This window comes from Podarcis tiliguerta, assembly GCF_965153285.1.
Source record: "Podarcis tiliguerta genome assembly, chromosome: 9".
In the NCBI taxonomy this organism is placed as follows: domain Eukaryota; kingdom Metazoa; phylum Chordata; class Lepidosauria; order Squamata; family Lacertidae; genus Podarcis; species Podarcis tiliguerta.
This window is the reverse complement of record NC_139542.1, coordinates 33,391,522-33,416,250: the sequence shown is the minus strand read 5'-3', so window position 1 is coordinate 33,416,250 and position 24,729 is coordinate 33,391,522. Positions and strand designations below refer to the sequence as shown.

At 40.0% G+C, this 24,729-nt stretch overlaps 1 long non-coding RNA gene across 1 annotated transcript in view; it reads left to right on the top strand.

Moving 5' to 3' along the window:
• Nucleotides 1-4,323: 4,323 nt before the first annotated feature.
• Nucleotides 4,324-24,729, top strand: part of LOC310685469 — a 222,671-nt gene continuing 202,265 nt past the window's right edge. Inside the window, exon 1 of the long non-coding RNA XR_014515302.1 lies at nt 4,324-4,417. This is a non-coding gene — a long non-coding RNA (uncharacterized lncRNA). The remainder of the gene's footprint in view (nt 4,418-24,729) is intronic.

The window sequence follows — 24,729 nt, the reverse complement described above, 5'->3', positions numbered from 1 at the left end:
TAGTGAATTTAAAAAATCAGGGAATGGGTTAAGCCATCCATTGCTAACCTGGTACCCTCCAAATGTTGGATTATAATTCCCATTACTGCCAAAGAGCATTGTTTACTGACTGGGGCTCTTGGGAGTTGTAGTCCAACAACATCTGTAGAGGGCAAGAGGTTGGCAATGACAGATGCTATTTGCCCCTGCCCTCCCTCTTACTGTCCTCTCCACACAAGCACAACCCTACTGCTCAATCTGGTTACAGTGGAAGGTGGGGGGGGGGCAGGGTGATCAGGCCTGGATTGGGCCTAATGCTGTCACATGATTGTGAAACCAGTTGAATGTCCAGTGGATACTGAGCTGGATCAGCCCCTTCCTGCCTCCAGAACACCCCATTTGGGGGGGCTTTCCACCAATTACTGTGAGCAGATATTCATTTACAGTACGACCTACACACTCATGTCAGCCAGTTGGCAGGAAATGTTCTTACCTAGGAAACCTGGATGGAAGGACACCTCCACATAATCAAACACCTTCAGCTTGGTGTAAGGGAGATTTGGATTGAATTATTCTGCCCATATAATATAGCTGTAAAGTATTATTAGCCAAGCATTTTCCTCCTGGACTGAATGTTTTGCCATCTCTTTCTTAAAATTAGGGATAGAAAAGCTGCCCCCCCCCCCGCCCTGACTCAAGTAAAAATAACCGAAAGCAAATCTGACCTAAAGACAAACATACTTTGAACTCAAAGTGTTCTGTTTAGGCAAAAGATCTCTAGAAATGTTGAAGTAAATTGTTAGTTATTTGCCAGGATTAAGGAACTTTCTTAAGTGAAAGTTGAGGTAAACTTGCTTAATTCTAGCATGGTGAAGCTTCTGTGAGTAAATTTAGGATACATTGCTTCATAAGAGTTTCAGAGAGTTACGTATCTATCCTTAAGCTATCGCAGTGTGCTTGAATACACTTCTTTAAAATAATGGTACTTTGCCTTGTAGAAGTTTTGGGTATAGTGAAAGAAGTCTGTAATACCCTTATAACTCCTAGCATAGCATTTCAGGAGCACAATGGGGATTCCATTATAAATGTATAGATAATTTCCCCACATATCTCCCATCTGCGCTTTGTTCTACTGATACCCATGTACTTTTCTGGCATATATTTAATTGTTTTAATCTGTTTGTCACCCAGAGTGCTCTGGTTATCATTGGTGTCTGCTAAATGTGATAATACTGTAAATACATCATAATCACTGAAAAATACTGCTCATTTGCCCAACACCAGAGCACATACCCTCATCTCACATGCTGCAAATGTTAAAGAAAAACATTAAAAGGTTGGGGGAGGGACATATTGCATTATGCACAGCATCAAATCTTCTCATCCCTTTCCCTTAATAATACACTGTTTGTTTCATTACTAAACTAGTCCCTTAGTTCCCTTTTTATTGCTTTTGCTAGCAATTTGGATGGAACATTACTCGCCTTCTAGGCCTTCCCTATTCCCAGATATCTCCCAATTCCTGTAAATATTTGTGGTTTTCCTAACACAGATGTTGCTGTATTTAACTTTCACATGCCCTAGTGATCAATGAAGTCTGTGGCAAAGCAAGTATGCATATAAACCGAAAATGAATTCTGACAATGTGTGGGATTTTAGAACATAGGGAGCTATCTTATACCATCAAAGCCCTGATCCATCTAGCAGCTAGTACTGCCTACACCTACTGGCTGCAGTACTCCTTGGCTTCAAAAAAGACCATTTCCTCATCCTGCCTCTGGATTCCAGACAGAATGCATTCCAGCTGTAATGCATTCCCCCCCCCCCCCCCGTGATCTACCTTTGAGCACCAGTGCAATTAGGTAATTTGGGGCTTTGAACTTACCGTCTTATGGGAGATGCACTTAGATGATGGTGTATATTACTTTATTTATTATGTTTTTATATATGTTGGAAGCTGCCCTGAGTGGCTAGGGCAACCCAGTAAGATATGTGGAGTATAAATAGTAAAATTATCATTATGGAATGGGGCGTCCCTGTTTTCATCAGAGAAATGTTGAAGGGTATGTAGTTAGAGTTCTACAGTTAGAACATGGCTTAGCTTTCAGGTGCAGAAAGCAAGGAAGAAAAAAGAACATGGACAGGGCAGATAAAACTAAAGCTCTAATTCAAGTCCAGCTCCACTTTAGAGTCAAGTAACTAGTGTTACTGAGCATCTTGCCAATTGGAAGAGCTCCATTGCTCTGTCCCAGCATCTGCCAACCTAGCAGTTCAAAAGCATACCAGTGCAAATAGATAAATAGGTACTGCTGTGGCAGGAAGGTAAACAGTGTTTCCATGTATTCTGGTGCTCATCAAGGTCCTCCATGCGCCAGTAGTGGTTTATTCATGCTGGCCACATGATCCAGAAAGCTGTCTGTGGACAAATGCCGGTTCCCTTGGCATGATAATTGAAATGAGCACCACACCTCATAGTCACCTATGACTGGACTTAACCATACAGGGGTCCTTTATCTTTTACACAATAGATTATTGCTCTAGAGCTTAGAAACAGCGTCAAGTTACTGACATATTTTGGGAAATGCTGATCTTTCGAAAGAGTTGCATAAGCTTTCTGTTTGATGGTCTTTGATGGTTGAGGTTAACTAGTGTTGTGTGTGTGTATGTGTATGCAACAGCCTGAAGTGAGAGTGAGCTGCTCAGGTCCTGAGACAGTACAATGATCTGTGAGGGTAACAGGGTCTCATCTTTTGATAATGTCTTGCATAAAATATCCATGTAGAACAGGCCACTTACCATTTTGGCAGTGGTAGCTGTTGCTGCCCAGCATTGCCACAGGTGAGCTGCCTGGGTAGCAATATTAGCCTCAGCTAGCTGCTGCAATTACTGGGACTTTTACTTGATTTGAAGTGAAATAGGCCAATCACAGCAAATCTGGAGAGCAGGACTTATGAGGTGGACCTGGGAGTAGCCTACCCTTGGCTGGCTTCACTCAGGTCCACCTACACTTCATCTAAACCACCTGCACTTTCTTCAAATAAGCACAGTCAGCAACAGACATCCCACCCAGTAGGTTTTGGCCCTGCCTGAAGGTAAGTGGGCAGCACATGTGCCTGAGCTTGCTGTGGATTTGGTCAGTCACCATATTCAGGTCCAGGGAGGAATTCACCTGCAGACAAATTGGGCCAGTTCTGTGATCTGTCTAGCTTATAACTTTGCCAACTGTCACAACTTACTGGCGGAAAAGGGCATTGTGCTGGATCCTTTGTCTAAACAGAAGGAGTGGGAAGAAACCTATCCCCTTCCTCAATCAATGTATCAGGCTACCCCAGTAAAGGGGTCCAGGGGAAAGTTTTCCATCTGAATGCCCAGATGGGGGCTAACAGGCCATAGAATTCTCCAAGTGGTATCTTGGAGGGATTGTCCATACAGTGATCTTTGATCCACAATTGACCCTGAAGATAATCAGTCAGCATTTGGACTGGTTGATTTATGAAACATATCCAGTGCCTATTCCAAAGCCTACCAACATCAGTAATCAATGAAGTTGGGGCCAATTTGAACCTAAGATGTTGTCATGTCATTATTGCTGCTTCCAGCACCCCAGCCCCAGAGACCTCAAGCTCATTGTGCCTGGAAGGGGAACTTGCATAATAGGACATGCACTGAGCCTTTCTGTCTGAAGTGCATTTTTAGTTTTGTTTTATTTTCAGGATTTTTATTCCATTTTATTAACATGAAAGGATGTTAAAAAATGACACACGTTTCCAATCTCAGGATTCTATTGTCTCCTGACCCCTGGCATACCCAGGCATAAGTCCCAATGGTACACACAGTCCTACGAGTAACACTAGAGAGTCAGACAATCCAAAAGGTTGAATACCAGACCAAGTCCAATACAATGAGCCAAGTTTGAAGTCAAGCCGTAAAGCCAGGTTCTCACCACCACAGAAGACCCAAAATCAGAAAACCTGGGGTAAGTCCTGGGGTAAGTAGCAGTGCAATAGCATTCATGAAGCAGACAATATGCGGTCTGTCAACAGAGAAAGTTGATCACACCCTGAGTCTCTGCCTTGCTTCCCTTGTATCTTTCCCAGTCTTGATTGCTGCAGCTGAGTTTTTCTCCAGCTGAGCAGCTGTGCCTCTCCCTTTGATGAAGCCTGTGATCCTCATCTGCCCTGAGATTAATCCAGCTGAGTTACCACAAACCTCCTTCCAGATCTACTAACAAACCACATGATCGCCACCTGGTCCACTAGTTAGCTGGGCTGTGTTTCCTTGCCTGCCTCAGTCTCTTGGAATGCACTTCATGCTGTTCCCGATTCCTCAGAGCCTGCCTTGTCTGCGGATATGGGGACACCTCTGGTTCTGGTGATTTGTCCCCCTTCCCTGGCTCCCTTGAACTGCTGGTTGCCCCTGTAACATCCTCTGATGTCCTGTAAGTACCCAGCCTCCCCTTCTCCTGCTTTAGCTTGTCCTAGTTTGTACCAATCATGGCTACACCCCTCAACAGAATCCCCTTCCCTTCCTCAAGTGTTCTGCCGGTTTATGACACATTGCCTCATTCTGCTTATATGTACAGGCCCGGATATCCTTTCGTGAAATGATTAATGCATATTAGAGGAAGAGAACTTTATATATTATTGCTAATTAAGGAATATTGCTGTTCGAACTACATGTGACCGAAATGTTCATCAGTAGTGAAAACCAGAGTTTGACCTATCATCAATTTTATTTATTTATTTATTTATTTATTTATTAAATTTGTTTACCACCCTTCAATTGTAGGTCTCAGGGAAGCTCACAGCATAAAAACTATCTTTCCTAGACTGGATTTCAAAAAAATAAATTTTAAAAAATCATTATGATTTGGGTCAAAGGTTGACAACATGATGTGATTGAACTCCTTCTCCTATCATCCTTGACCACTGTCCATGCAGGCAGAGGCTGATGGGAGTTGGAGTCCAACAGCACTATGTCAGCAAACCCTGCTTTAGTTAGTAGCTTTTGCAAACCTGTGTAAAAAATCTAACTCCTTTGATGTGCCATTACTGATGATGCATCACATTGCTGGGAAGAATGAAGCTTTCTCATAAGATTTCCAAGGTTTTCCCAAGCTAGCTCTCATCAGTGGAAGCTTCATCCCATCTATTCTCAATCACTTGTGAACAACTGGGGGTTCTCAGACAAATCCTTAGGCTGCAAAATGAAATCTACTAAGAATCATATGCTGAGAGACTGGGAAACTTGGAAGAAATATTGATTCAGGATGGATTAGTTCTTTGATGAAGTTGCCAGGGGAAATGACGAACTGTTGGGGATAGCACTTCTCATTTATTCTCAGTGGAAGACAGAGCTACTGAGAAATGCTAGCAAACACTTTTCCGGGTGTTGCAGCTGTTCAGTTAAATCTAGTTCACCCTTGAGACTTTGCTGATCATCTAGGTGTGATTCATCTAACTACCACTACTTTAGAAATGTACTCTATTGAACCATGGATGGCTAGTGCAGTCATATGCACTATGGAAATAAGTCTAATACTTTTCCCCAAAAGAACTATGCAATGGAGATCAGATATGGAGAACAGCTTAAGGCTCATATTACAAACCTATCAAACATTTGGAATAATTGTATACTAGTGCCTAATCACAATCGTATTGCAGGTGCTGTGTTTGAGCTAGTTTGATGATGTTTAGAGGTGGTAACGAATTGGGGAGAAATTCAGGAAGCACTGATGGTTTCCTGAAAAAAGAATTATTGCTCACCCCTTTGCTCTATTAATTGAAATTTTCTTTTAGTTGATTAGAAGTTTGAATGTTGATTAATCAAAGAATCATACTTCCCTTTTTATTATACTTCCCTTTTTATTAGTCCTGTCACTCTGTAAACTATGCTTGAAGCTTGGACAGTATAAAAATTGTGAGTTTTTGCAGAGAATATGGTGTCTGTAGGTTTTAGGCATCATTCGGTTATATCTATGCAATTGTAAATTGCATCTGATGTCAGGGCATTGGTTTAATTTTTTAAAAAATAAACTTTAAAACACAGCTTTTCATTAAGTTAAATAATATCACATCATTACTTTTATGAAATGATTGACCCCGAAGTGCTAAAAACAGGGTAAGGAAGACCTAGGGCTTTAACAGGAAAAAACATTGTGTTTAAATTTTGATGCCGAGTTATCTGCATTTAACAAATAAGAGGAGACTTATTCTGACATTAAAACTTCAGTCTTCAAAAATTCTAAAATATTTTCTACTCCTCAGAGAAGAAAAATCTTACAAATTAATCATTTAATTTGTACTAATTACACAATTACTGTATCTAAATATACCTGCATGCAAAACTTCTCTAGATTACACTTCCGAGTACTAAAAACTACTTCTAATTACATCCATAAACTACATCCTGTGTGTCTTACTGTTGCATTTGAGATGCTAATTAACTGTACACCTGGCCTGGCACAGCCTTTCACCATTCCCAAAGAGAAATACAGATGTTAAAAACTATAGAGTGCTCCTACTGAAAACAGTAACTTGTGACTCATCTCCCCACATCCTTGATGAGGTCTAGGGTTGCTCTGTAAGTACTGTAAGTAAGGTTTGCTCTGTAGTGCTACCTATAAATTCCATCCTATGGAATAGACTTGGGTTGGGAAAATCCTATTGTGATTATGTGCTGAGCATCCCTGAATAGTACAGGGAAGAAAGGAGAAAAAGATATGGTACTGATGTTTTCAGTGGCAGCTTAATGTTATTTGCCTGAGGAATGGTTATGTGGTTGTGTTAATTCCCTATAAAATGCCTCTATGCCAATTCAGTGTTTGCAGCTCTGGGAGTTTTGCTAAAAACCTGGTGGAGCTCTTCTTCCTACAAGGGAATGTTTGATTTAGAGATGCTGTCCAAAACAATAGCTTGGTGTTGAATTCTTCGCCTTACTGGGCAAATGGGATTCAAATACAATGATAGCAAACAGACTTCAAAGAGGCTCTCTCTCCAAACCCATCAACAGGCACTGAGAGGAGATGCTTAAGAAGAAGTATAGTGCACTAGGGGGTGGGGTATCTCCGCATATGATGTTTGGTGTTGGGCAGGCAGGTGTGATTTGAGGAAAATGGTATTGAGGTCACAATTAGGACCCCTGGTGTCCTAATTAGGCCCAAGGGCTGGAGCTTCCTAACCGCCACTGTAATTTTTGACAGAAATACCTATGTTGTTTTTCATGACAGTTGCATGCCAAACATCACATCTGCTCTGCCTTCAGTAGAAAAAATATCTCCTCTGCATTGAAGAGCATGAGGAGGAGTACTTAAGTGTGTGTGGAGTCCCACCCTTGAATTATTAGGCACCATCCAAACTTACTTGTGTCCCATACCCATAACAAGGAAGCACACTCTCTGACAGCTGCTATATTCTTTCCCTCTCCTAATAGATGACTTGACAATTGACTATCTCTGTGTTTCATGTCAGATATAATAGACAATAGGAGTTATTTTCCAAACTGCTGTAAAATACTCTAACAAACAAGTGGACAGAGGGTATTCTATTGACTGAGGCCCCTTTGTCCTCTAGATTTCAGATAATAAGCATATGACCAGCACTTGGGTGAGATAATAGTGATATTTTCCCATGCCTGAATTTCAGAAATCTTTACTTGCTTCAACCCTCCTATTATGTCAGCATGTATCCATGCAGAAAAACTATATTTTTTATAAAAAAAGGACAATTCCATGCTAAGTCATGTATAAAAAGGGGAAGGAATGGAACAATTACAATTTTTTCACCCACAGGTTTAGCTATTAGAAATAATCTACAGTCCAATATTTCAACACTTGAAGAAGAGTAATTTCTACTCATATTTCAGGCAGGCTAATGCACGTATTTTGCTTCATCCAAGTGACATTTTGCTGTCTTCGCTCCCACTGATACTCACTTCATATTCCAATTACACTTAGTATGGAGGAGTGTGCTGAGGCTGTTATACATTCATGGGGTCATTTTTTTGTTGCCATTCCCAAACCTAGGGTTATGGGCAAATTGATTTGAACTGGTCTTTCCTTCTGCCAAGTCACTGTTGAACCATTTCAAGCTATTTGTCAAATTGCTATGCAAGTAAAAAAAAAGAATATAAAACCAGTTTCTATTCCCTGCCTTCTTATTTTCCTTCTGTCCTTTTCAGGTTATCAGTCACTGTAGTAAAATAAAATCATTTGAATTTAGCAGCCTATCGCAACTGGATGAATTTTTGGGAAATGTTATCACAGGAGAATACTGTTGGAAGGGATGGGAGGTCAAAGCAACTAGACCAGCTGGTTACTTACGAGTAGCTTGATTGGCAATTAGAGTCAGTGAGCTATGGCTGGGGAAAGGTGAGGCTGGTGAAAGTCTGCAAGTTTCCAGATTTCTTCCAGTGGCTTATAAGTCTTAGAGTGTGTCCCAAAATAATGAGGCAAGGTGGAGTAGATTGAAGTAATGTAGGGTTGCATATTTGCATAGGGTTGCATAGTGAAATTCCTGACAAATTGTGATTTATTTATTTTTCTGAAACCCAACAAAACTGTTGAGGTTTTTTTTTTAGGGATATGTAAAGGTAAAGGGGACCCCTGACCGTTAAGTCCAGTCGTGGACGACTCTGGGGTTGCGGCGCTCATCTTGCTTTATTGGCTGAGGGAGCCGGCGTACAGCTTCCGGGTCATGTGGCCAGCATGACTAAGCCGCTTCTGGTGAACCAGAGCAGCGCACGGAAACACTGTTTACCTTCCCGCTGGAGCGGTACCTATTTATCTACTTGCACAGCGTGCTTTCGAACTGCTAGGTTGGCAGGAGCAGGGGCCAAGCAACGGGAGCTCACCCCGTCGCGGGGATTCGAACCTCCAACCTTCTGATCGGCAAGTCCTAGGCTCTGTGGTTTAACCCACAGCGCCACCCGCGTCCCTTTTTTTTAAAGGGATAACTCCCCTCAAAATAGGGATTTTATGCTTTTGGAGCTGTTTCTACTGCTTTTTACATTGCATTCCCATACGTCCCTGACATTTTGCTGATTTGGCAAAATTCTTCCCAGCACCATTTTTACACCCCAAAACCAGGACATGTCAGGAGTTTTCCTGATGTATGGCAAGCCTGTAACAGGGCAGGTGGAAAGATAAGCTCGAGACTACTGGGAAGGGATAAGGGAATCTACATTCTGTTTCCTTCCATCATGTGGAATCTGCCTATTTCTGTCAAACAATACTGTGTTCTTTGTCAGGAGCCATTAGATCCTGCACTGAGGAAGAAAGTGTAGCAAGTGTCATTTTAGTGAAGGGCGGGGGAAGAGGGGTCATCACAGAGAAAACAGGCTATGACTTTGCCCATTAATTTAAATTTGACTTGTGAATAATGTGGAAACCTGAGGAGAGTTTGAAAGGTCAACCAAACTTATTTGCTTTTATCTGCTCTTTCTCCAAAGAGCTCTGGTTAACTTATGCAGATTGCCACCCGCTATTTTATCTTTGCAAAATTTTATTCACCATCATCTACTTTTTACTGCTTGTTTGTCGTCTTCTGTCTTATTACTTATCTGTCTGAAAACCTAGATTTAAAAATAACAATTTTGTAGAGATCCAATAGAGTAACGAAAGGATACAATATAATTGATATAAGCCTGATTTATTCCTCATAGCTATGCCCCCAACATAATGCATACTGCCCTAATGGATGATAATTTCTTTCCTTTATTTCTTTGTTTATTTATAGTTGCATACCACTCTCCATTCTGAAGAATCTCAGAGTGGCATGCAAAATAATTTATATTACAACCTCACTTTGTACCAAAAACGCGCTCTCTCTCTCTCTCTCTCTCTCTCTCTCTGTGTGTGTGTGTGTGTATCTAAAACTTTGAAGAAGGCAGCCCTCGGATTTATTTATTTATTCTTTATGTTTCTATACTGCCCTTCATCCAAGAATCACAGGGTAGTTTACAATATAAAACATAGAAATACAAAGTAACAAACAAAACAATACTGCCACACACAATCTAAAAGACCATAGATTGTTCCATTAGCCACAGGCTCGGGAGTAGAGGAATGTATTTTTGTGGAGCTTTACATACATTACACATGTTGCATGCATGTTGATATGCATTTCCTTAAAACATGCACAAACTACAATGTAGTGAAATGAGATGTAACATGCTGAGAAATTAACAACTGTGAAAGTGACAGACAAGAAATATACATAATACATTCTAGTATTATGAGACTCTAATTTTCACACAAACACGTACATATGCACTAGGTGGAACATGACTAGACTAGGTAGCATTTTCTTAGTTTTTTGTTCATGAGTAGAAAAAAAATCTTACTATAATACAGACAAAAGCACAACTCCCTCTTATTCATTTGGTTTTTCAGTTATGTTTTGAAATTACATATTTTACTTGATCACAATATATCTTCTTCATTTCTTTTGTGTTGCTGCTCTTTTTATTTCCTGGAAGCTTGTATGTACTGACAGTTGTCACTTGCCTTGTTGACACTTCCATCTATCCCCCCCCCCCCAATCTCCCTCAAGCTCTCCTGCAAATGGTAAACTTTGGCTCATGTATAATGTGCTACAATATTTGTTATGATTTATGCACTTTTAATGTTCTGACAATTTAATAAGTATATGCCACTTCTCTCCTGCAATACCACCAAACAATAACTACACTTGAAGGTTTGAATTTTCAGCATGTTATTAAAGGGAAAGGTATGCCTCTAGGCAGTTTGTAATAATTTTGCTGTCAAAAGACTGAAATCATAAGGGACAAAATTGATCTGACACCGTTTCTGCTCATGTGAAACACTAAAGGTATTAACTTTATTTGTAAGGTAGACATAATTTAAGATTAAACATTACAACCTATTATGATTCTCCCCACCAATAAAAAATGTGTTGTGAAAATAGAGATATGAGTGGTACTGAATAAAAGACTCAGATATAAACCTGGGAATGGGATGGGATGTGGCACGATCCTGCTGCTTTTCAGGGACAGTGAAGCAAGGCTACTTCTATCAAACCATGCTTTTTCTTTTTGTCTGAAGTTTTGGTCTTTCTGTTTGAATTTACAATTAAGGCCAAAAATGTTGAAGGGCATCGGTGCCCCTGAGTCGTTTCCGTAGTGCACTACATTCAGCATTTTGCCTATAGGGTCTGTAATATGTCTATTTAAATATATAAAAAATCTTGCTTCATCAATGTAGATCATGCTTGGTAACATATTTGCTAATCTTTCTGCCTATATGCAACACATTTCCCCCTCATCTTGTCCTATTAAAGAGATAAGCCTATTTGATTCTGAATTCTCTGGGTCTGTACCTGGTTCCACTATCACACCAAATCATTTACATGATTTAGGCCCTGTCCTGCCAATCAATACACTATTAAACACTATTTGCATGTGGGACAATAAGGTTTCTGATGAATTTTTATAAAAGATATCGTGGTAGACAATCTATGCCTAGTACTTTGTGCGGTTTGAGTTTCTTAATTACTTTAGTTAAATCCTCCAGTGCTACTGGTGTCGCTAAATATTGTTTTTGTTCATCTGTGATTTTCTTAGGCATATTTATTTCTATATATTGTTGAACTGAGTCTAGATACAAAATAATTTAAATCCATTTCTCATTAGAGTCAAATAATTTTTGCCTTGATTTTGTCTAATATATCCCTCCTTTGAAGAAAGGAGAGAGTATAAACTCCAAGTGGGTCTTTCTCTAACTCCTGGTAGGAATTGCAGTGTGGTTTTTAGCATGCTTGTTTGATATCCTTCAGCTTTTAGAGGCTTATAATAGCTGATAGGGAAGATGTAGGGTCAAAACTAGCAGATCATGCCACCATCTTTGGCAGTGATGTTACCTTCCCTCCAATAAAATGTTCTTAAGGGACAAAGGCAGTATTTCTCTGAATTCCAGTTGTTGCGAATTGCAACAGCACTATTGTTCTCATGCCCTGCTTATAGGCTTGCAGTACACATCTAGGAGGCTACTGCAATAACTCTCCTTATGTTCCTGCATCCTTGAAATAATTTGAATACAACCATTTACTACCACACCCTGTTCAGTTGGACACCCCCCCCCTCTTTTAAAAAGAAAACATTTAGAGCAGCTCCTCACTTCCATCTGAAATATACCTTAGTGCCTGCAAATACAAGGAAAATATTACTGCCACATTTACAGGGCTTCTTTGTAGATGCTTGAAAGTAAGCAAGTAAACAAAGAAATACATACATGCATGAAAAGATTTGCTCTCTTTCTCATGGACTTCTCATTAGGACAAATTATAACTGCAAATTAAGCTGCCTGACAGACCTACTTTTATCCCACAGAACTGCATTCATTTAACATTCTGAAAATCCCAAGGAAAAAAAGACACAAGGATTCATTCCATCAGGCATTACTCATCTAGGTATACACCACATATTGATGTTTCCTACATTTGAGCAACCCTGAAAATACAAATTATATACATAATAAAAGAAATGTTTGATGTTCTATAGGCAGAAACCAACACATGCTTCATTTCCCCTGAAATTGATGGGATTTTAAAGTACCTGTCCTTAAAACTCTGTATTGGAAAGCTTTGTATATATTTGGCATCATTTGAGCATTATGGATATTTCTGAGTAAATGTTTAAAAGTAGTGTTAATTGTTGAAGCAATAAGTATAATTTCAACATTATGGCATCTTCTAAAAATATTCTCATTCTGAAAACAAAGACAGAATGCTTCTAGGCCCTTGGCTGTTTTTCAGTTTATTGTCAACTAGTCAGATTTGCAACCAGTGAGTAGACTAATTTTATTATGCATTAATTTTGGTTTTCATTAATGAAGCATGCATTAATATAACATGCTGAGGGGGGGGGGAGTTTCCATCAGTGGCATATCGTTCCCCATGTTTAAAGGATTAATGTCACTATCTCTGACACCACCAGCAAACCAGAGACACAGTTGGAGGCTGTGGAGGCACCAAGTTGAGGGCTCTCTGAAAGTAGCAGGAGGTCAGTGGTCTGGTATTCCACCACCCAAAAGTGTTTTCTGCTGCCCAATGGGAGACACTGATCCTGAGGCTCCGATAGCACCCATTGTCTGAGAGAAGCCATTGATGCTGTGCTTCTCCTGCCACTGCTTCTTCTCTGACCCTGCTGCTTGGCAGCTATCACTGCTGAGCAACGCCACCTGGAATGGGATGGAAGAGACTCAAAAGCTGGCGGTGGCTTAGGGGCTGCCTGCAGACCCTGGCCTGAAAATGTCAGATTGTGATTTCAACATATTGAAATCATCACATTGATGCCTAAATTGCCGTTCTCTGCAAAAAGCCGGGCACTGCTAGTGTCAAAGACTAGATAGTCACTCTTCCTGGTGACAGTTGCAGGCCCTTTATGAATTTATCAAGGAGTTGCTTCCCAAGTCAATTTGTGCCATGCCTCTATCCTGCACCCCAACCTCCATCAGCAGGAGAAGAGCCGTAGCCAGGCCAACTGCAGATCAAGTAAAACTTTTGCTACCATCTTCCTGCTTTGCACTGCTGCTGCTCCTGAAGGGAGCAAAGAAATGCCAGAGCATCCCTTGATGGTCCCCTGATGCAGGACCCACACACAGCTGACCTAACCTTGGGGTAGTGTGAGGATGGTAAAGGGATAATAGTTGTTTATCTGCTAATTAGTGAGTGAAAATATTCTTTTTTTCTTATTTGAGTATAGTTAATGCAGTCTCTATAATTTTTGTTTTTTGCCAGTTGTTGAAACCCCTTGAGAACTTTTATTGAAGGACAGTCTACAATAATGATAACTTTATCGTGCTTCCAAATCTGTCAGTGTCAGTATTTCTCCCCCCCCCCCTTTTTTTTTTACATTTTAGCCATTGGTGAGAGAAACAGCCTCACTCACTTCTTTCCTAGCATGCGAAATACTCCCCCACTCCAGCTGAGCCATAATGCACGCAATATAACCATGGGATATACAACTGTGACTGAACAGGAGTTTAGGAGAAGTCATTGATCATAGCCTGATAGTATTTCAAGGAACAAATCTGTTCAGGAGTTATAAAGTTGCTTAAATTCATTTTTAATTTTTTTTTTGGGGGGGGGTAGACTTGTATAAGCCCTATTTTTGCTTCAAGCTAATATGCTATTTTAGGCAAAATACAGAGTGCAGCTCTTTTAAGACATACTGAGCCCAACAAGTGGAAAGAACAGTACCATCAGAACTGCAAACCTGCTAACTGGCATTGCTGAAGGCCAGGTGATGAAAGAAAAAACATGCTCAGATCTGCAAGGAATAAAGAAAGGGGAAAATGAGGAAAGCAGTTGTGAAGAAGGACTCAAATGAAATCCATACTTGGGCACTGGGAAACTTGGGATAGGTGCCTTAATATTCACCTGCCACCTAGCAATGTATCCATGATCATATGTATGGGTGGGTGATTTTCAGTAGGAAACTATGTGAGGTAACTGTGACCTATATAGAGCCTCTCCCACAGCGTCTATTCATTTAAAAATACAGGATAATATTGGATAATCATGGATCTCCTACTATCATCTCTGGTTTTGCCACCAGTGTGACTGATTTTCAGGTGTTCTTCAGGACATGGAGGTGTATCTAGTAAACTTAATAATGAAACCTTTATAGCTTTGCTTCCATCAGAGAAAGGGATTATATATTGTGGTGCCACCTCTTGCCACCATTTTGAATATTGAAGAGAGAAGATATGAAATTGTGGTTTGAGGCAAGGAGAAGTTTTGCTAGATAATTTAGTAACTGGCATCTAAGAGTTTCTAGGTTCCCATCATGTTGTTGTTTTTCAGAACCTTTGTGTTACAGACACTGAATGACCAGATTTTATTAAACAGGTATCATTGGGAAAAAAGGGTATCATTGATTTTTCTAATATTCTAAATCCATCCGAGTTTGGAAATGCAACCCTCTCCTGGCAGAGAAAATGAGAGAGGGATAATTTGGAGATAGTTTGGCAGTTTGGGATTTAGGGACTGAGAGAGATGAAGAACAGCGTTTTGGCTGAAGCTGAGGTGCCTTTGGGTATTGTGGGCTCTCTTTGGGAATCTGATACAGGAGTAGTCAATCTTCTGCCTGCTGCTAAGAGTCTTATTTGATACCAACATGTTCTGCTTTATGTTTGCAACCTTTAAAGCACATTCAAAGCACATTTCCCCCCTCAGTGAATTTTGAGCACTGTTGTTTCTCCACTCACAGAATCATGGTTCCCAGCAATCCTTATCAAACTCCAGTGCCCACCCAAATTATTTGAGGGGGAAATGTACTTTAAACATGCTTTGAGTGTAAAGTGTATATAATACAATAGAACAAATGCAAATGCCCTCTTGCAAAGAGTTAGAAGTAAATAATAAAATAAATATTACAATTACATGTGTTTCCAGTGCATTTTCATCCAGAAGAAAATGAACTCTTCTGTCTTGCTCCTGCCACACAAGGAACTTAATGGTGTCCCTCATCAAGGCTGTAATCATATGCATGCTTATCTTAGTGAATGTCCTATTGAACCTAATGACTTTTGATTAAGCATACATCTGATTACATAGCACATGTTATCCAATCATCAACCTAAAAGTAAAGGCAGCAGTGCAAGTCTTCTTTAAAGATTGTTCACAATGCAGAGAAGATTATGACGGAGAGCAGAGCTGCTAATCTTCTCCCCACTAGATTATGCCAACCAAATTATGATATTTCAGCTGTATTTAGTTACAGTCTGACTGATGGATGCAGCTGGAATGAAATCATAAACTGTGGAGCAGCATTGACATAGTATTATATATTTCAATTGCACACCTCAAAAGGTATGTGGTATATGGATTGGAACCAAAATCCCTAAAAAAATGGTCCTGTAGCACATGCTTTAGCTATTGCACGTCAGTGGTTAGATTGTACAAGCATGTGAAATATGAATCATATGGTACTGTTCCTTATTTATTTTTAATTTCCCACTGGTTCCCAATTTACCAAATTTCCAAGTGAAACTATTGTTCTTATGATTGCCAGTCATTTTAAACTCTGATGGGATCAAGGTGTTGGTGTTTAAAAAAATGCTTGAAGATTAAACAATGTTGTTCAATTTGCCTGTCATTCTCTGACTCCATTGACTGTGACCTGCCGGAAATGTTTGAGACTAGTAGTTGTTGACAGTTACCACATGCTTCATTGTAAGGGAGAAAGCCTTCATTGTTGCTCTGTTTCCTTTTAATCTTTTGTTGTTTCTTCGCTTCTGCTTCAAGAGCTGCCATAAATACCACACAAGGAAATAAACATGAATTTCAAAATCACTGTAGCAATATTAGATGAGGGAAATCGCCCATAAGAGGTAGGGCAATGTAGGGAAATTAATGCCCATAAGGAGTGGCATTACAGCGACTGGCATCACTCACAACATAGGTAAGCTCATAAGAACATCTGGATCTCTGTATACACATGTGCATGTATGTGAACAGGTATATCTAGGGAGATCTTTCTATGTGCAGTCAGGAGCCCTACAAAGTTTCGCCACAGATTCCTAATAAAATAGCTTGGGGTAGAGCCTGTCACTGCAATATTGCTTTTTCTCTATGTGTATTCACTTTGATGAATAGTTGAAAAGGCTAAAATGGTGGAGCTATGGATGGTAAGCCCAATGAACAGAAATATAATTTTTAGCTGTTTGGAGTAGTTTGAAGAGAAGATTGTATGCCATAATTATGTTGCAATGTGGGAAAAAAAGTGTGGCTTTGCAGGGTGTGGTATTGGGCTGGTAATCCAGCTCACTTAGAATCTCAGCGTCCACTTTATTAGAAACACATTCTTAGCTATGATGGCTGTGAAAATACCCTATCCCTATGAGTTGAATATGTGAGTGGGGTTGTGTGATCCAGTCCCACCTCCATCACAAAGGCATGCAGTAGCTATGCCCCCACCATTCAGTTGCTTGGCTGGCATGGAAAGATAGTCTATGTGCGCTCATCAGCACATGCATAGAACCCATTTATATGCCAGCCACATCTGTGGACTGCACTGGCATGGATAGATGCACATAGCATTGTGAGCCCCACCATGCTTATTTTTCATGTGTGAGGGTGTTATCTGAACCCCTTACCCATAATTGATAGTATGATCTTAAAAACCTGTGGGTTCCTTGAATGAGGTTCAAAATAACATGTGATGTGACATGCATGGAAACATTTAACAGGGAAGCTTTACATCCTTTCTAGTATTTGTGTGGAATGGGGCAAGCAGGATCAGGATTGAAGTACATGGGGAGAATGTCTTTAACTCTGGATGTAGAACTTCAAGCCCAGGGACCCCTTAAGCTTCTCTGTCTGCAACTCTCCCAGGCCGCAGACCCTCTTTCAGTGTTTTAGCCTTGCTGGAATGTGTCCCTGAAATTTACAATGCATTTTGCATGCCTGGAGGACAGAGAGGGCTATGCTCAGGGTTGCAGAGGCTAACCAACTATATAAAGATAAAACTTGCATTTGTTTCTCTGCCCACATTTGCCTCTGTCTCTGACCACAAGTAGTAGGTGACTTCTGAAAGGTTGGTCTGGAAGGAATGCAGCCTCTGGTGTCAAAAAGGTTTGCAAGCCCTGATTTTAATTCTTCACATTCTATGGTCTGATTTAAAGCTGCTATTGGCCCAGAAGATAGTTTCCATTGGCATTCTTACTGCTATACTTTAATGCCACATGTAGTTTGGTCTAAGATTGCTAGTGATTGCAGGCAGGAATTCAGAGCACTTCATATTTCCTTGTGAAATAGGTAGAAGCTAAATACTAGCATCGGAAATATGGGAGGGGCCATGGAAATTGTAAGCACTCCAGAATGGATTGCGCACAATATAAGAAGTCAAGCAAATTTCCACAATATGCTTAATTGATATAGATGGTAACTTTTCCAGTTCATAATTTGGATTGCCTTTCTTTAGTATTGTAATTATCATAGAGTACACACAGCTCTAGGAAGGATGCATAAAAGTGCTCCCAGCTACTGGATGGCAGTGCACCAATCAACTATAGCCATTTAAAAACTGTGACCGCAAATGCAAACCACAGCTATAATGCATTTGAGCAGATATGACACTAGATTCTAAAGGGAACTCTTTGATTTAATTGTTTGTTTCGCAATTTGAATAGACTGTAAGTTTCACAATTTTTCCTTATGTAATTCCATAGAATTGTCTTCGCGGCCCTATTGTTTTGCCCTTCAGTAATCTTCAGCAGGACTACTTGGCACACTTCTTAGCTGACTGGTTTAGAATATCTTGTTAGAGCTCTCTGTGTCTTCGATGGCAGCCTTTCTGATGGACATGAGCCTACGGGTGAAAAGTAATGAACTCAGAAACTTGAGTGCTAGAGAACAGCCTGTGGAAAATATATGGCAAAAAATGACCTTCAAACGTTGCTAATATCGCCCAAGACAAAAGTTTGAAAAAGGGAAAGAATTTCCAAAGTTAAGACTTAAATACAGTGGGCTAAATGAGTTCCCAGTGTGCCTGTAAGTCCACAGCAACTGTAGAGATCCACAAATGTAACCTCTAGCAAGAAAAAATGGAGACCTGTGTGCAGTCATCAGCTTTGAAGGCCCTTAGAGAAGGCGAGGAATCCGTGCAGGCCAAACATATACACTGGTAGTCCATTATTTAATTACTTTTGTGCAAAATACTGGGAAGAATACTGTATCTATACACACCATCACAACAGATAAGAGAGCCAGAGCACAAACTTCCTCCCCCCCCCCCCAATGCAGAAAATGAAGCAGATAGGGCATCCCTGAAGGGGCCAGAACCCCCCCTCCTGTGGTTGTAACCCTGGGACTTGAAATCTAGATCTCAGCATTAATTTATTTGCTTTCTAGCCAATTCTTAATTGATTCCAATATAAGTTACAATATAAAAATGTTTACCATTTTTAATAATGAAGAGTTTAACAATGGAAATTTCCATTGAGGTATACCAAAGCTAGAAAGAGCTGTTCAAACTTCTAGCTGGGTTAACTGTTCATGCTATCTGCTCATTCATGTGGGTGTTTAACCTTAGATCATGTGATTAAGGTATACACCTGCAAATCACCATTTTGAGTGGAGTTGCCTTTCTCTTTTTATTTCACATGTAGTGGCAGAGAAACGTGTGTGTGTGTGCAGATGCATGAGTGTTTGTGTGTGTGTTTTCATACACATACCCCACAACCAGGGCATCCTGTTTTTTCATGTGAGAGCACGGTGGCCATTTGGGGTGCCATGATCTTGCATGTTTTCTTGCTGTGATCTCGCCCGAAAAAAGTGTGTGGTGCCCCAAAATGTGCATGAATTGTGCGGGAGTGCATCCTGGTTTTTTGCTTCAATGAATTGGAGGGTATGCATGTGTGTGGTACCTCGGGGTAAGTACTTAATTCGTTCTGGAGGTCCGTACTTAACCTGAAACTGTTCTTAACCTGAAGCACCACTTTAGCTAATGGGGCCTCCTGCTGCTGCCGCACCGCCGGAGCACGATTTCTGTTCTCATCCTGAAGCAAAGTTCTTAACCTGAAGCACTATTTCTGGGTTAGCGGAGTCTGTAAGCTGAAGTGTATGTAACCTGAAGCGTATGTAACCTGAGGTACCACTGTATACACACACACACACAGTAGTGTATATTGTCACTGTAGTCCAACACTGTCCAACAATGAACAGAAACATAAAAACACAACCAGATAAAAGCCAAGAGCAGCAGACATACATATTCCATTGGGAACAAAAAAACATCCAGCAGTAAAAAGCCTTTCTGAATAAAAATGTTTCTAACCTGGCAGTTAAATAAAAACCATGTCATTGCCCGGTATGTCTCCTGAGGCAGCAAGATCCATAAGGTTGGATTACTGTGCTTCAACATGACCTTAGGGTGGAAAATAGGAATGCCACAACTGGGGGGAAATCAGCAGATATTTATTTATTTAAAGCCTTTGATGCCATGCTGTTCTGACACAAAAGTGTAATACAATAGTACTAACGATTCACGACTATTATAACAAACAGCAGCAGCCCAACCAAATAATATATATATTTTTTGAATTCTGGGAAGTTGAGACAGATGTGGAACGTGATGGCAGTGGACAGGGCTAAAGGGAAAGAAATGAAGTAAAGTAGCAGAGACAAAATAGACATGGGTAACCTATGACTGATATTGTTGATGTCCCCCTGCCAATGCACATTTGGTTTTGCTACATTATGCTACATAAATCCACCCATGAAAACTGTGTGCTGTTGGATTTTACAACAACGGGAGATTAAAGAATTCTGCTGTTTCCCTGATTTCTCCTAGTTTTGTAGTCACTGAGTTTAAATGTTTTCTGTATGCACTGACCGTGTACCATTGAATGGTGCATGAAGATGTTCTGTTTGTTTACGACCACTCTCATAGAATTTTACTAAAGTAATTTTGTCACAGTAATTTCCTGCAGTAAGAGCAGGTCTCTGAGGCTTGTTCTGACATTGTTTCATTTGATCATGACATTGTAGAATATGGTCTCAACAGACTTTCATTGACAATATGATGAGATTGTTGTGACATCTGCAAGCCTCTTACAGGGCACTGTGCGTTAGAATATCTAATGCAATGCAAGTTATCTGACGTATTTGCTCTGCTGTTCTTAGAATGGGAGTACAAAAATCCACTATTTTCAACTCTGTTTGCAATTTTATTTAAATTACTGAGGAATGACTCCAATAGACATAAAGAACTAGGTCAAAATACAGGTTTGGATGCTGCCTTATAAAGAATTGGGAAAGAACTAAGGATCTAAATCCTTTGCAAAACATTTTAGAAATTTTGGGAAGTCAGCTTATTGCTTAGAAAGACAATTTTGTTATAAATTTGTGGGTGCCAGACTCCTATAATCTCAGGATTCAGAAAGTGTTTGAATTCAATCAAGACTTAAGTGTGAAAATGGGTGCCAGACTACTCTAGTTTCTGGATCTAGCAAGTGTTAAAATCTAACCCAGGCTAGCTTTCTCTTGAGGTGATGGGCTATTAAGAGGATAAATGGGCTTGCTGTGGGATGGGAGAGGGAGAGGTTCCCTGATCATTATCATTGCCTTCCATGAAAGGTTTCATTGGGCACCACTTTCCTAAAGCTGGATATGTGAGGCAACAGGTTTGGGAAGGAAGCCTGAGGGCTCAGGCAGGGTTCTAGAGCCCTCCTATCTCCTTCACAAAGTTAGGCAAGCACTAGGCTTTGGGAAGGAGGCAGGAAGACTCCCCCTCGACTTGGAGTTTTGTGAGGGGGAACTGGTCACCCTGCCCTAAATCTGCCTCTGCTGCCAATGGTTTGTGGTACTTGGAAGAAATGTCGGCTTCAGGCTCAACAGGGTTCCTCAACCCTATAGTTACAGCTTCAAGGCTGAGGGCAGTGGAAGTCACTGTCACAATCTTCAAGAAGAGAACCTTGGAGAAACAGTAGCAAAATGAAGTTAAATTGACAAAAGTGTAATATAAATTGATATGTAATAATGTTGTTTTGTTATGAAAACTGGTTTGTGAACGAAATGAGGGTAAAGAGTTAACACTGTGATTTCTAAAAGAGGTCGTGAAGATAGACTGCACAGGTGGTTTTCGGTTGGCAGTCATCCAAGAAACAGTTAGGCTGATACAGTTGAGGTGATTATGTGCCTTGCAAGGTTTTCCATTATGTCAGTTGACATTAGAGCCCATTATTTTTTATAGGGGACAGTGGAATTTAGAAAAGGTCAGGCTGTGGTAGGTCCTTTAGCAGACACTCCATTTGAACTCACTGCTTCTTAGTTGAAAGGAGGGGGGGTGAGATGTTGGATTGGCAATATCTCATTTTGTGTAACTTTTGATTGATTAAAGGGTTCTGTCTGAAGTTAACAAAACAGCAGCCCTGGGATGGGAGAAAAGGTATGGTCAAGAATCTGAAGCTGGGAGTTGAAGAAGCAGCCAGATGAAGAAGCTGAGGCAGGGCTGAGAAGCATTCAAAGTGAAGCATCAGCTCATATTACTGTGATGAAAGGTGATTGACAAGTGGGATGGCCTGCCTACCTGTCAACTTGGGCTCGCCAGAAGTTCAGGGGATAAAGATCTTGCCCTATGGCCGGGACAGGTTCTCCATCCCTGTCCTACAGCTTCAAGTGTGACAAACAAAACAAACAACAATGGTCTGTAATGTGATGTTAAGTTTCTTTTTAAAAAAAATCATCTTCATCTTCATCTTCATCATCAACATAATCTCACACAAAAAGCCTAGCACGTAGTTTATTAATGTTGCATATTGCATTTAAGCATCTATTATTGTTACTCCCACTATTATTCGAAGACTACAATGCTATTAGTAGAAGGAGCAATGCAGGCATTCTTATTTCATTTATACTACTTTTTCATGTACATTAATTCAAAGTGGCTAACATCAAAAACACTAAAACATCACAATACTGCAGAGCCAAAGCATGCATGTGTGTGTGTGTGTGTGTGTGTGTGTGTGTGTCTGTGTGTGACACAGTAAACTCACTCACACTATCTCTCTCACTCACACACAGACACACAGAAAAACTCAGAGAATCTTAAAAAGTGACCATCAACTAAATAAAAATGAATAATAAAAAAGAAGAAGCAATAAAAAGAAACTAACCCCAAGGCTTGCTTAAAGATTCAGGATTTACATATACTGTTGGGGCTAAATGAGCCTCTCTATGGACAGATAATTCCATAATGTTGGTAGTGCCCCTTTGGAAAAGGCCCGCACCTAGTAGACAGCCACCCAAATCAGATAGTAGGAACACATGGAGCAATGCCTCCAATGCACACAGGCAGCTACATGTGGAAGAAGGAAGCCCTTACACTGCACAGGTGCAACTCATTTACCTTTTTTTGAAGTTAAGAACCAGAACCTTAAATTCACCCCAGAAATTCACAAGCAGCCAAACACTTAGAAGCCATTTTGGCTTATTTCCTTTTTGAATTTTTTTTATATGTTGCATTGTTGTGTTGTATTTTTTTTCTTTTTCTTATTTTTGTTGTTGTTGATGTATTGTTTGTTGAATTTGTGTATTGTTTTTCTTTTACTGTCTTTCTTTTATAAGTATAAAATATCTAATAAATTTTTATTAAAAAAAAGAAGAAGCCATTTTGGCATATAAGTGGTATATAAATAAATGAAATAAACAACAGCAGCAACAGCAGCAATAGTACATAATACTGACAAAATAATACACTCATTTTTCAGTCAGCAACTTGGCAAGCTATGGACTAAAATGCTGAAGAATTCTCATAAGGATTAAAAAGAAATTGCTGCAGAAATGTGGAAAACTCTGAGATTTGGAAAACCAGAAACTGAGAGAACCAAGATTGACAGATCCTTTCATTTAAGCTTTTGAGACTGACAGGCCCTGAGGTCCAGGGGGAAAAAACTTGTTGCCCGACCCCCCCCTCCTTAGTTGTACCCACCAGCAAGGTGAAGAGGGAATGTTAAGTCATTTAGAACAGTGATTAGAGAAAGCGCAGAAAAGCCATGAAATGGCCATGCTTACTATTTGAGCTAGAAGGGCGATAAATTAACTATGCAAGGTTTTTAGAAAGCAAATCCTTAATTTTCATTAAAACAGCATTGGGGGGGGGGAGGAGATAAACTTTCTATAATTCCCATATATATCTATTTTGTTTTTATTATATGAAATATAAGAGTTTCTCCATAGAAATCTAGTCATTTCAATAAAAAACCCCATTGTTATTGGGCAGCTTTATAACAAAATAGCATTAGGATGGAGAATAATATATAATGGCATCATAATGTTTGTCAGAGGTTCTGTCTTATCTGGTATGTAATGTATAATATTAGTCACCTTCTCAAGAGGGGCTGGAGAATTGAAAGTGATTTGAGCATGATTAAAGGCATGGCAAAATTCACATCTTCACAGGGACTGGAAAGTTTGCAAATGTTGACCTTAACAATCAGACAAATTAGAAGCGGCATAGTTATTTATGCAACAATATGTGGAACGGATAGGAAGGACACCAGCTCCAAGCCTGCCTCATCTGATAACACAAGGACAAAAGGAAATGAATTTGCAAGATGGTCAAATCAAAACACAAATGGGAAAATTATCCACAAAACACATACAATTAGATTGAAAAGCTCATTGCCATGAGATGAGGCAGGGGCAGAGAATGCATAATTAGAATGAGGCTCTCATTGTTGTATAAAAAAAATCAGAAAGAATGAGAGTCAAACACTATTTTGCTTGTTTCAAACTATTTCGTTTGATATTTAATCTATATAATATAGGAATAGTCATAATCATGGGTTTATATTTATTTTGATGGAACACAAAAGCGTCTAAACTGACCCACTGTTGTTCCAGTCCTGCAGCTGAGAATTTGCCCTCCCTCCCTCCTGCCACCAAATATTCCTTCTCAATATAGCCTGGGGTGAGAAAGAAACAAATCATATACCTACTTCCTATGTATTTCCCATGGCTATTTTTCATATATTCTGCAAAGGAAACCCAGATTTGCTATTATAGAATCACAGAACTACAGAGTTCTCAAGGATCCCTTCCAACCTCCTGCAATGTATGAATCTCAGCTAAAGCATCCATGACAGATGGTCATCCAATCTCTGCTTAAAAACCTCCATGGGAGAGTCCACCACCTCCTGAGGTGTGAATCACACTAGAATAGTTGGTCTAACATCGTCTTGGTAGACCATTAAGTAGAGCTTCTGACACCAATTTCAATGCACAAGCA